The sequence below is a fragment of the Vulpes vulpes genome, chromosome 4 (genome assembly GCF_048418805.1).
Source record: "Vulpes vulpes isolate BD-2025 chromosome 4, VulVul3, whole genome shotgun sequence".
Taxonomy (NCBI): domain Eukaryota; kingdom Metazoa; phylum Chordata; class Mammalia; order Carnivora; family Canidae; genus Vulpes; species Vulpes vulpes.
In genome coordinates, this window is record NC_132783.1 from 1,970,861 (window position 1) to 1,985,096 (window position 14,236).

Below are 14,236 nucleotides of genomic sequence, written 5' to 3' on the forward strand. Positions count from 1 at the left end.
TTAGTTGGTATAAATTATAGCTCCTCTTCCATGTTCATTCATAGTCACTTAGTGTTTAATATGGATTGTATACGTATACTTGGGCATTTATATACATAAATTTGGGCACCTTGTATAGAGAAAAAATAACTTTTATTAGGAAAGACTATATATATCTACAGACAGAAAGAATGCATTGAAGGATTAGTTCACTTCTTGTTTAATAAAGAGAGATTTTAAAAAAGGCAAGTCCGAAAATGCCATACTTCAAAATGAGAAGTTCTAATATTATTTCAGAAGAATTTCATTAAGTTCTGATAATTAAAAAATATTAATGAATACGTATGGATGTCAAATCTAGGTCTAGGCAAGTTGAAGAAGACAATATAAGCTCTAATAAGGTTTTCGCATCCTTAATTGATTTCCAATAAAATAACTTTTTATCAAAATACATCTTTTATTCATGTTTCTCAGTATTCATTCAGTAATATTTCCATTTGGTAAAAGATTTGTCAAGAAATATTGCCAGTGAATTCTAAAATAGGGGAAGACTCTGCTTTAGATATAAACTCTTTCGTGCCAACACCTACTTCACCTGGCTAATAAAGGTCCTATCTGCATGGGAATATACTACATAACAGTGAAGGGTCTTGAATTTATTTCAACTAAAGGTACTGCTTTTTTTTTCTTTTTAGAAATGAAATACATTCTTTGCTAAGGCTTCTAGGACTAACCATGTGATGGTGGGAAAGTTACTCAACAGCCAACCACTCATGTTCCTCATCTGCAAAACAGGATCAGACTAGATTTTTCTCTGTGATTCTCCCAACTTTTTTCACATTTATTAAAATGGTGTCAAACAATTACTTATTCTGTAAATATTTTACTCTGCTTTAAAAAAAAAAACAGTATTGAAAAGGGAGTCAGAAGAGGGAGAGAGAAAAAGTATGAATATTCATGGCCCTTCCACAGAGGATTTATAACCAGCTATAGGTGCATGAGGGAGGCAGCGAGGCTCCACCTATGGTTCCACCTTCTTCCCAGGAAAGCATGAAGCTGCATCTCAGAGCCCCAGCGCTCTCTCTGGCCATGTTGAGCATGTAGGATCATCTCATAAACTGACAGCAGAATGAGAATGTGGGCATAACTCACTTTCTCTAATCACTAATACTGGGAAAGAATAGCCGTGCTCTTCTCCTACTAAGAGACATTTTTGGTTTCTCTATGAAACAGAGATCACAACACCTCTGACATGTAATTATTACTTCAGATGATCTTGAATCCAGTTCCAATAATCATATTTAAATTGCTTGATTCTCATACTGGACCAGCTTCCCTGGGTGATTTCCTGCTTCTAAGTCTCTAATTTCAGCAATTTGGGGTAAAGAACAGCACCGACTTGGAGGTGGAGATCTGCCTTCTTATTCCTATTATTCAGCTGCAGTGTTGCGTGCAGTTTCATTTCACCTTTCTTATTTCTGAAGTTTATGATAATCTTGCTTTTCTTTTTGATTCATTTCTTAATGAAAGGGGAAAGCCATCCTTTCATTCCCCAATCTTTAATTTGTCCAACTTTCAAACTTATGTTTTATTATATTTTAAATTTTTTTAAAGATTTTATTTATTTATTCATGAAAGACACAGACAGAGAGGCAGAGACACAGGCAGAGGGAGAAGCAGGCTCCCTGGAGGGAGCCCGACACGGGACTCGATCCCAGGACCCTGGGGTCACACCCTGAGCTAAAGGCGGCGCTAACCACCCAGGCTGCCCCAAACTTATGTTTGGCATGAAGATGTCTTGTTATTTTTCTATCACATAATGCAGAGTGCTTTTTTTTCACGGCTTTAGAGAAGTTACCATTATTTTGCTTTCCTTACTTCTGTCTTTGAAAATCCCCTAAATGTCTGCAATTTCACATGGGCACAAGAATAAAGTAAAATTTGAAACATAAGCATCCTCTCTGCTGATCTTGACTATCTAGTGGGAGTTTCCATTGTGTGACACAAAAGTCTTAATTAATTCATGGCAAATTTCTATTTCTGGGGAAATACTGGTTCTAATAGAAGAACATAGAAATGTCACGTAAATATTTGGGGAGAGGGGAGGCAAAATCGTGAATATTCTTTTTTCTTTTTTAAGATTTTATTTATTTATTTATGAGAGACACACACACACAGAGAGAGGCAGAGGGGGAAGCAGGTTCCCTGCAGGGAGCCTGACATGGGATTCGATCCCGGGTCTCCAGGATCACGCCCTGGGCCGAAGGCAGGCGCTAAACCGCTGAGCCCCCCAGAGATCCCTCTGAATATTCTTCTTGTACATTTTACATGTGTTAGTTTATTTAAAATTGGAATGAATGAAATTATAACAAATATATAGAGTCTGAAAAGGAGAATCATAACCAAACACACAAAAAAGTTGTTTTATAAGTTTAGTGGTGTCTAATATGTTCACAGCATTTCCAAAATTTCCTCTTTTAAAAAGTCCGTTTTATCATTTTCCTTGTTTCATTTTCTGCTTATTTCCATATGTGCGTATATATACATACATTTCATACACACATTTATGCGTGTACGCACGCATATACATATTTCTACCAGTGCTCCAATGCCTCCTGCCCCTCATCAGTGCCTGACCCTCCCGGTCTTGCCTTTGTAGAGGACCCATCCTACTACTCACCAAGCTCAAGATTGGGGGATATACTGAGCTCCAAAATGGCTCATGTCTCATTCAAGATAATTTGTTGGTGAAACACAGACATGCTTGACGTTAGCATTCAATCAGGCTACAAAAACGTAATACTGACCTATTTCTAGGAACACAAGACAATGCACCAATTTTCATTAGTCCGACTGTTCAGTTGTCCCCAAAGATTCAAATACAGAAAAAAGTGCTGCTGGAGATGAAAAGACAGATGAATGGGAGATCGCAAACCCAGAGTTGGCAGACTGTTTCTCTCTTTTTTGCAACTTGCTTCTCTCTGACCTCTTACCCTATGATTCTCAAGCTGTCTCCCTTCTCCCATCAATTTTTCCCCCCCACATAGGAAAAGATAAATTAGTTCCACATTCTTTTCCTTTTAAATTTGCCTGCTGGAATTAGACTGAGATCATAACTGGAGTTCAGACTTCTCTTTAAACATAGAACAAAACCATTTTCAAAATATGATTATAAAGTAATGCTCTTGATTTTAAACTTTAATTTTGTTTATTTGTTGCATTGTAAAGTTGGTTCTGTATTCTGTAATAGTTAAACTTAGTAAGTAATAAATAGGATGAGGTAGCTCAAATTTTAAAAATAGTGCCTCTTTTATTTTTGTAAGATTCACAGTATCAAATTTCTGCCAAAACATTCCTTAATGAGTTCAATGTTTCAGCATAAATCACAAAGAGTTAAAATAGTCGTGCTCAAATATTGATAATTAACTACACTGATCTACAGATTTTCAGTATCAACCAATTTACAAAATAAAGACATGACATTTTTGTTCGCAGAATCTCCAGGGGGCAAAATTAAGTTACACCTGAGACCACCAAGAGACCACAACATAATGATAAGTGCACTTTATCACTGATAATGCCACAGAGGTGGACTGACCACGTCATCTTCCTGCAAGTTTACCTCTGCACCATATGCCCTTCTCTAAAGCTCTAAACCTAGAAACTTACCCTCTCTCAGCAAATTAATGCCTCATCTAATCTGGTCAAACAAAGAATAATTCCAAAACACATGGCATAAGTATTAGGCCATGCCACACAAAGATAATAAAGAATATTTTAGAATGGAGAAAACATCTATATTCTACTTTAATACAGAGACTAGAGATCAGACAAGAAGCCCATTTGAATATCATACAAAACCAAGAAAAAGGAGTTGCCTATAGAGCCCAGTCACCATAAAAATTTCACATCACTGCTATGCCTCTATGTTTGGCCCAGAATATGTAGAAACTTCTGTTCTCTGATATTACACCTACACAGAGATTGCAGTCACTTAAATGACATTGTTTGGAACGTTGGTCTGCAAATTTTCTCACCAACAACCCCATATATAGTCCTACGTGGACACCTATCACTTCAGCTCACAAGTCATTAGGCCAGGATTTCTCAGTCTTGGCACTGTTGACATTTGGGCCAGATAATTTTTCATTGTGCATTTTGGGGTGCTTAGCAGTATCCCCGGCTTCTACCCATTAGTGCAATAGCACCTCCCTGAACCTAAAATGTCTTCAGACATTGCCAAATGTACTCAGGATGGGGGTAGCAAGTGTACATCAGATTGTCCTTGGTTGATAACCACTACCTTAATTGGTCACATGGTCTAACCTAAACATTTGAGGCCAAGAAGTACAAGGCAAGGAAGCGGAGGCACTTCATGACTATCTCAAGGACTATTTCAATAGAGCAATGATTCTCAAAGCTTTCATAAGGGCACCTGGATGGCTCTGACTCCTGATTTCAGGTTAGATTATGATCTCAGGGTTGTGAGGCTGAGCCCCACATCACGCGCCATGCTCAGCACAGTCTGCTGGTCCCTCTCCCTCTGCTCCTCTCCCCTGCCCCACTTGTGCACTCTCTCTCTTCTCTCTCTCTCTCTTTCTCTCTCTCTCTCAAATGAACAAATAAATAATTAAATGCTTGGGCACCAGCCTTAAAGCTTCTAATCCTCCAGACCCGGTAACTGCATGTCAAGCACTGAAGAGGACATCATCAGATGGAAGCAGGCAGAGGACCTCACTCCGGCACTGCACTTAGATGACCAGAGTCAGGATAGTTAACTGCTTTTCAAAGAGAAGGAAATGGAGATAGATATCAGCATCTACTGCAACCCCTTTAAAACTTTTATTGTGTATAGTGATTTATATTGTTTGTTCATTCAACAAATAATTTATTTAGTATGTATTTCAGCCTGGGAACGTTGTAGTGAACAAAACCCACAAATATCTCTCCCTTCATCAATTTTATGTTTGCAAAAAAAAAAAAAATTTTATGTTTGCAAGTTCAACAATTCTCAACAATTTCTACCTTCCTTCCCTACTTCCTTCTTTCCATCCTCTTTCATTTCTTTCCTTTGCTTTTTTCATGATTTTAAAAATCCCAAATAATAGATTCTCTTGAGACATTAATCCATGTAAATACCAGATTGACTCTGAATAATTAGATTTAAGTAACTGTGATTTTCTTTTCCTTACTTATTTTGTATATTCCTGCATTCTCCTTATGTCCTAATTTAATTAGAAACTGCTTTTTGGGGGGCACCTGGGTGGTTCAGTCAGTTAAGCTTCTGCCTTTGGCTCAGGTCATGATCCCGGGTCCTGAGATGGAGTCCTGCATGGACTAAGTGGGGAGCTTCCTTCTCCCTCTCCCTCTGCCTACTGTTCCCTCTGCTTGTGCTTGCACTCTCTTGCTGTCAAATAAATAAATAAATAAATAAATAAATAAATAAATAAATACATACATACATACATACATACATAAAATCTTTTCTAAAAACTGCTTTTTCATTGTTTTTCTTTCTTTGACAAAGCAAGCTTTTGGATAAGTTAAAATTTCTTTAATTTTCTTTTAAGGCCCATTGCCCTTCTTCTGAATTATTTTGGCTATATCCCATTTGTGTTCACAAAATTAAATGACATTATTTTATATACTTTTTTTGTAATCTTCATTTTAATTCTCCCATCTTTCTATAAATTATTTAAGAAATTTATGTCTAATTCTCAGGTCATTATATCTATTATTTATTTTTTGATGTGAATAATTTCTTTCTTTTTAAGATTTATTTATTTAATTCATTTATTTATTTGAGAGAGAGAGCACAAGCAGGGGAAGCAGCAGAGGGAGAAGCAGACTCCCTGCTAAGCAGGGAACCCCATATAGGACTTCATCTCAGAACCCTGGGATCACGACCAGAGCTGAAGGCAGACGCTAATAACCAACTGAGCCACCCAGGTGCCCTTTTGTGAAAAATTTCTACTTAAATGCCTTGAGTCCATAAAATATTATCTTTAATATTTATAGTTTTTAAATTTATTAATATCTGTGGCCAAATCTATGGTCATTTTTGTAAATGTTCCCTGGGTAGTGGAATTGATGACATTGTCAAAGAGCTAGCTTTATCATGGTTCATTTAATTTCTTTAGTTTCTGATATTAATCTCTGTTGACATTTGTATCTGTTGTGTATGCATATATATATTTGACTTTTCTCCCTTTATCATGGTTAACCAATGATTTTGCATTTTTAAGAGACAGCTTTTGATCAAGAGAGGAGGCTGGGAAGATGGGAAGAGGACCCTAAGCTCACCTCCTCCCATAAATACAAATAGGTAATATTCATATCAGCATAAATAACCCAGAAAATGACCCAAAGACTGGAAAAACAAGTCCCACAACTAAGGGTAGAGAAGAGGCCACATCAAAAGAGTAAGAAGGGCAGAGACGTGGTGCACAGCAAAAGTGACCACAACAGTCTGTGGATGGGGAGGGAGCCTTGGGCATGAAGGGGGAAGAGAAACAGACTATCACACCTGGAAACTCACAGGGAGAACACGGATCCCCATAACATTTGGCTTTGAAAGCAAGAGAGTCTGGATTTCAGGAGTTCTTATTACCATCAGCAGGCTTGGTTCTGGGAGAGCCCAGAGGGCCACAGGAAGCTGAGTTCTGCCCTTACAGAGACAGCAGACAAATAGCCCACGGGATTAAAACATAGAAGCAGCTGTTTGAAAAATGAGTGGAGCATACGGCAGAGAGAGCTATTTACTCATCTTAGAGCATGTCCCAGAGAGGCAGAGATCACAGGAAGGCCCCTCCAGGAAAAAAGGAGCTGACCAGTACCATTTCCCACCCCGACCCTCAGCATAAACACAGACCACCTACAGGAACCAGCAGAGTGGCAACATTCACTACCTAATCTGCCTATACCAAGCCCCATCCTTCTGCCCTTCAGCTCTTTCCTGGGACGGGGACTGTGGCTCCCCTCCCGCAGAAAACTAGCACAAATCTTGCCAACACTGCATCTCCCAATTAGAGTGCTTTATGGGGCTCAGCCTCAGCAGGAGTGGCAGCTGCTGTAGCAGTGATGGTGGGCACTGCAGAAGCCCAAGGTCACCTTGTTAAAATTTTGCACTTTGCCCATGCAGTTCTGGTCCCTGAAACAGCAGCTGTAGGTCTCATTTCCCAAGCAAACCAGACCACACCTTATTAAAAGTGTGCACCCTGGCCGAAGACCAAACACTGACCACAATAAAGAAAGCCTCTGCAGACAATTGGACTGAAGGAAAAAGCAGCCAAGACACAACAGCAGAGCACATGCAACATATATAGGAGACTCCCCTTGAAAAACCAGGTTCTAGGGAACAGGGAAACTTCACCACAGGGCATTACAGGACATCTTCTTCATAAGGCCATTACTTCCAAGAGCAAGAGATGTAGCTGACTTTCCTAACAAACAGAAACAGACACATAGAGACAAAATGAGAAGACAGAGGAATATATCCCAAATGAAAGAACAGGCCAAAACCAGAGCAAGAGACCTAAGCAAAATCTATATAATACGCTGAATAAAGAATTTGAAGTAATGATCATAAAGATACTCACTGGACTTGAGAAGAGTAGAGGACATCATTGAGACCCTTAACAAAGAGATGAAAAAGAACCAACCAGACACAAAGAACACAACAAATGAAATTAAAAATACACCTGATTGAATAAATAGCAAGCTAGAGAAAGCAGAGGAACAAATTAGTGACATGGAAGACAGAGTAATGGAAAGTAATCAAGTTGAGAAGGGGAGAAGAAAAGAAATTATGCAAAATAAGAATAGACTTAGAGAACACAGTGCCTCCATCAATAATAATAACATTTGAATGATAAGGATTCCAGAAGAGGAAGAGAAAAGGGAAAAGGGGGTAGAAAGTTTGCTTGGAGAAATAATAGCTGAAAACTTCCCTAATCTGGAGAAGGAAACAGGTCTAGATGCAGTGAACACAGAGATTGTCCAACAAAATCAACCCAAGGAGGTCCACACCAAGACATATAGTAATTAAAATGGCAAAAAGTAGTGAATAAGAAAGGATTTTTAAAGCAGCAATAGATAAAAAGACAGTTACATCTAAAGAAAAGCCCATAAGGCTATCAGTGGATTCAAGAGAAACTTCGCAGGCCAGAAAGGAAGGACATGATATATTCAAAGTGTTGAAAGGGAAACCTCCGGCCAAGAATACCCTATGCAGCAGGGCTATCACTCAGGATAGGAGAGAGAAAGATTTTCTCAGAGAAACAAAAGCAAAAGGAGTTCATGACACTAAACCAATCCCACAAAAAATGTTAAAGGGACTCTGAATGGAAAAATCATAAGTAAGAGTATGAAAAGCAGGAGAAAAAAAAAGCAGTAACAATAAGCATATCTGTAAAAATGAGCCAAAGGAGGGCTCCCGGGTGGCTCAATTGTTGAGCTTCTGCTTTTGGCTCAGGTCATGATCCCGGGGTCCTGGGATCGAGTCCCACATCAGGATCCTTGCAGGGAGCCTGCTTCTCCCTCTGCCTGTGTCTCTGCTTCTCTCTCTATGTGTGTCTCTTGTGAATAAATAAATAAAATCTTTAAAAAAATAATGAGCCAAAGAATTTACAAAATAAAAGGATATAAAATATCATACAATGTACCTAAAATGTGAGTAGAATAGGGAGTGAGAGCAAAGAATGAGTTCAAACTTAAGTGACTGCTATATGCATAAGATAATATATACAAACCTAACGTGACCACACATCAAAAACCAGTAACAGATATTCAAAGAATAAAGAGAAAGGTATCTAAGTATACCACTAAAGAAAGCCAGCAAACAATGAAAGAGAACAAGAGAAAAAAAGGCTCAGAGGAAAACTACAAAAACAACCACAAACAAGAAACAAAATAGCAACAAATACATATCTATCAATAATTACTTTGAATGTAAATGGACTAAATGCTCCAATCAAAAGACACCAGGTGAAGGAAAGGATAAAAAAAAAAAACAAGACCTATCCATATGGCGCCTCAAAGAGACTCATTTCAGACCTACAGACACCTGCAGATTCAAAGTGAGGGGATGGAGAAACATTTATCATGTAAATGGATGCCAAAAGAGAGCCAGGTAGCAATACTTTAATTGGAAAAAAATAGACTTTTAGAAATAGACTTTAAAAAAAAAAAGACGGTAACAAGAGACAAAGAAGGACGCTATATAATAATAAAAAAGACAATTCAACAGGAAGGTATATAATCATGCACCCAACGTGGGAGCACCTAAATACAGAAACAGTTAATAACAAACAAACGAACCAATCAACAGTAATGCAATAATAGTAGGGGACTTTAACACCCCACTTCCATCAATAGACAGATAATCCAAAAAGGAAATCAACAAGAAAACAGTAACTTTGAAGGACACACTTGAGAGATGGATTTGACAGCTATATTCAGAACATTCTGTCCTAAAACAGCAGAACATACATTCTTTCCAATTGCACACAGTACTTCCTCCAGAATAGACACCACATACTGGGCCAAAAAAACAAGTCTCAACAAATTTAAAAAGATCAAAGTCATACCATGTATCTTTCCTGAACATGATGATACAACCAGAAATGAATCACAAGAAAAATCTGGAAAGAACACAAATATGGGGAGGTTAAAAAACACGCGACTAAAAAGTGAATGGGTCAACCAAGAAATCAAAGAATAAAAAAATTACATCAAGAGAAAGGAAAATCAAAATGCAATGGCCCAAAATCTTTGGGATGTATCAAAAGTTGTTTTAAGAAAGAAGTTTATAGCAATACAGGCCCATCCCAGGATGTCTGGATGGCTCAGCAGCTGGGCGGCTGCCTTTGGCTCAGGGCGTGATCCTGGGATCCTGGGATGGAGTCTTACGTCAGGCTCCCTGCAGAAAGCCTGCTTCTCCCTCTGCGTGTGTCTCTACCTCCCTCTCTCTCTCTCTCTCTGTCTCTCATGAATAAATAAATAAATCTTAAAAAAAAATACAGGCACATCCTAAGAAGCAAGAAAAATTTCAATAAACAACCTAACCTTACACTTCAAGGAGCTAGAAAAAGAAGAACAAACAAAACTCCAAATCAGCAGAAGGAAGAAAATAAAGTTAGAGAAGAGATGATTGATATAGAAACTAAAAAAACACAATAGAACAGATCAGTGAAAACAGCAGCCAGTTCTTTGAAAAGATCAACAAAATTGGTAAACCTCTAGCCAGACACATCCAAAAGGTAGGCGGGAGTTGGGGGGTGGGGGTGGGATTGAAATGAACAAAATAAGTAATGAAAGAGGAGAAGTAACAAGCAACAACCACAGAAATACAAATGATTATAAGAGAATATCATGAAAAATTATATACCAATGACTAGGACAACCTAGAAAAAATGGATAAATTCCTAGAAACATAACCTACCAAACTGGAGTGGCAAGCAAATTGAATCAGTAATTTAAAAAAAAAAAAAAAAACTCCCAAAAAAACAAAAGTTCAGGGCCAGATAGCTTCACAAGTGAAAACCATATTCAAAGAATTATTGCGAAACAATAGAAGAGGAAGGAAAACTTTTAAATTCATTCTATGAAGCCAGTATTACCCTGATTTACCAAAGTCAGGTAAGAACTACAGGCCAGTATCTCTGATGTATACAGCTGCAAAAATCCTCAACAGCAAACCAAATCCAACAATACATGTAAAAAATCATTCACCATAATAAAGTGGGATTTATTCTAAGGATTCAATATTCATGATTCAATATTCATAAATCAATCAACATGGTACATCACATCAATAAGAGAAAGGATAAAAATTATATTATCATTGCACTAGATGCAGGAAAAAACATTTAACAAAGTATAACATATATTCATGATCGAAACCCTCAATACAGTAGGTCTAGGGAACATACTTCAACTTAATAAAAGCCTTATATGAAAACCCACAGTGAACGTCATACTCGCTGGGGAAAAACAGTGCTTTTCCTGTAAGGTCAGGAACAAGACAGAAATGTCCGCTCTAACCACTTTTATTCAACATAGTAGAAGTCCTTGCCGTAGCAATCAGACAAGAGAAAGAAATAAAAGGTATCCAAATTGGTAGGGAAGTAATAAAACTTTCACTATTCACAGATGACATGATACTACGTACGGAAAATGTGAAAGACTCCACCAAGAAACTACTGGAACTGATAAAGGAATTCAGGAAGATTGCAGGACACAAAGTTAATATATAGAAATTCACTGCATTTCCGTACACTAATAATGAAGCATCAACATCTATTTGTGGCTTATTTGCCCTGCAGCAGTTCACCTGCCTTTCCTTCCCCCACCCTTTGTCTGGATACGCCGCAGGAGGATCCGTGCCGGAAACAAGCCTGTGAAATACAGAAATGTTTCCAAGCCAACAACTACGTGGAACCCAAGTGTCAGGCTGTCATGCAAGAACCGCCTAAGTGTTGTGCTCGCTACCCTAAAGGAAGATCTCTCGTCTGTTCGGGATTTGAGAAAGAAGAGGAAGAAAAGCTGACACTGAAGCTGACATCGAAGTAAAGTTCTGCTGAGGAGTTAAATGCTGCACCATGTATCCACCAGGCAAGTTCTGTCTTCCTGACTCTTTCTTCAGGCCAGGTAGCAGCAAATAGCAAATAAAAAAGGCCACTATAAAAGTCCATGAATATGCCATCTATGCAGAACAGATAGAAATACAAATACATTAAATATGCAGAATGTAATAAAACTGAGCTGCTAAAATAAATCTGCTAAGTGAAAAAAAAAAGAGAAAAAGAAAAGAAATTAAGAAAACAATCCCATTTGCAATTGCATCAAAAATAATAAAATACCTAGGAATAAGCCTAACCACAGAGGTAAAAAACCTGTACTCCAAAGACTATGAAACATTGAGGAAAGAAATTAAAAATGATGCAATGAAATGGAAAGACAGCCCCTGCTCATGGGTTGAAAGAACAAATATTGTTAAAATGTCTACACTATGCAAAGCGATCTACACATTTAATGCACTCCTTATCAAAAGACCAATAGCATTTTTCACAGAACTAGAACAAACAATCGTAAAATATATATAGAACCAAAGACCCCAAATAGTCAAAGCTATCTTGAAAAAGAAAAACAAAAGCTGGAGCTATCACAGGGCGCCTGGAGTTAAGCATCTGCTTTTGGCTCAGGTCATGAGCTCGACGTCATGAGATGCAGCCCCACGTCAGGCTCCCTGCTCAGTGGGGAGTCTGTTTCTCCCTCGGCCCCTCTCCTTGCTCATGTGCATGTTCTCTGTCTCAAATAAATAAATAAAATCTGAAAAAAAAATGGAGGTATCACAATCCCAGACTTCTATTACTGGGGACTCCTGGGTGGCTCTGTGGCTGAGTGTCTGCCTTCGGTTCAGGCTGTGATCCTGGGGTCCTGGGATCGAGTCCTGCATCGGGTTCCCCTGCCTGTGTCTCTGCTTCTCTCTCTGTGTCTCTCATGAATAAATAAATAGCATCTTTAAGAAAACCAAAACCCTAGATTTAAACACCAAAAGGACTAGGTGTTATTCTGTATGTTGGCAAATCGAACACCAATAAAAAAATAAATTTATTATTAAAAAAAAAAAAACACCAAAAGGATTTAAATCTTGGGTCCCCTCCCTCTTCGGGAGCTTTGTACTTTGTACTAATAAATTTGCTGCCCACCACTCTGCGTGGTCTACCTCTTTATTCTTAGAATCAGTGTGACCAAGAACCTTGGACACTAAAGGAAAAGAAAAAACCCTGCAACACTAACATTTCTAAGGGGAGAAAGACAATTTAAGAGAAGGACGGTCAGTAGACCGTGTCTGCCGTGCTGTACAGAGACCAGGGGACACTGAGAGGACTTTAACCACCAAGCCGTGCGGGGAGCTTCCCCAGCCTCCACACCTAGGCCACCCTCCTTATAGTTCTCGGGTGACAGTTGTCCTCCTAAAGCAGGTCCTCTACCTAAATGTGTTTACGCAGCTAATGGGGAAGAAAAACTCTTCTTGAGTCTTTTGGACCCTGAGGGACTTCAGCTCCCAAGTCATCCACACACCAAAGTGGCACATTGGGGAGAGGCTCATTCCCTTTCATTTCGCGATAGTAAAACTCCTTCTGCCAGGGTAAGAAGTTTTCAAGATAAGACACAGCCAAACACAGAACTGAGTGTCCCAGTGGCTTAGAATTTTAGTGACTGGATAAGTCCTCAAATATACAGAACAAAATTTTATGACTAATAAAGCATTTGGCTGTCTTGTACTTAGCTAAGTTGAATGATCCAAACTTGGAAAAAAAAAATCTGAGCCATAAAATTTTATTTTATCCAAAACCAGGAATAGGGAAAATAAGGAAGAGAATTAGAGATTTTATTATGAAATGCTGCCTCTGTGGTTTTTGTATTTTAAGGATTTTCCCAAAAGTGACCTCTTGGGATGACGTGCCTTAATCCCATGACACATATGTAAGGCACTTCGAGGAATAAAAAAATAAAAAATAAATAAATAAAATAAAATAAAATAAAAATAAATAAAATAAAAATAAATAAAAAATCAAAAGGAATTAACTCTCACAGTTGAGAATTTCTAGGCACTGAGGCCTAAGAAGACATGACTCTGAGCACTGAGAGAAGACGTAGAATTGTTGAATCACTATGTGGTACACCTGCAACTAATATAACACTATGTATTAATTCTGTTGCAGTTAAAATATAAATAAATAGGGGGTCCCGGGGTAGCTCAGCGTTTGGGCGCCTGCCTTCGGCCCAGGGTGTGATCCTGGAGTCCCGGGATCGAGTCCCACGTAGGGCTCCCTGCATGGAGCCTGCTTCTCCCTCTGCCTGTGTCTCTGCCTCTCTCTGTCTCTCATGAATAAATAAATAAAACATCTTTAAAAAAATTAATTAAATAATAAATACGCAAAAACTCCACAAAATTAATTAAATAATAAATAAATAAATAAATAAGCAAAAAAATCCACAAAAAACAAAAAACAAACAAGAAAAGGAAACAAGAGTGCCCGGATGGCTCAGTTGGTTGAGTGTCTGACTCCTGACTTCAGCTCACATCCTAATTTTGCAGTCATGGGACTGAGTCTCACATGAGGCTCTGTGCTCAATACAGACTCTGCTTCAGATTCTTTCTCCCTCTCCCTCTTCCTCCCCCTCTGTTCCTCCTTGCTTGTGCCCCCCTGCTCTAAAATAAATAAATAAAATCTTAAAAAAATAAAAA

General features: G+C 38.4%; 1 pseudogene; it reads left to right on the plus strand.

The window, feature by feature from the left end:
* Positions 1-11,262: 11,262 nt before the first annotated feature.
* On the plus strand, positions 11,263-11,550 carry LOC112934937 (cx9C motif-containing protein 4 pseudogene; annotated as a pseudogene).
* The last annotated feature ends 2,686 nt before the right edge of the window (positions 11,551-14,236 follow it).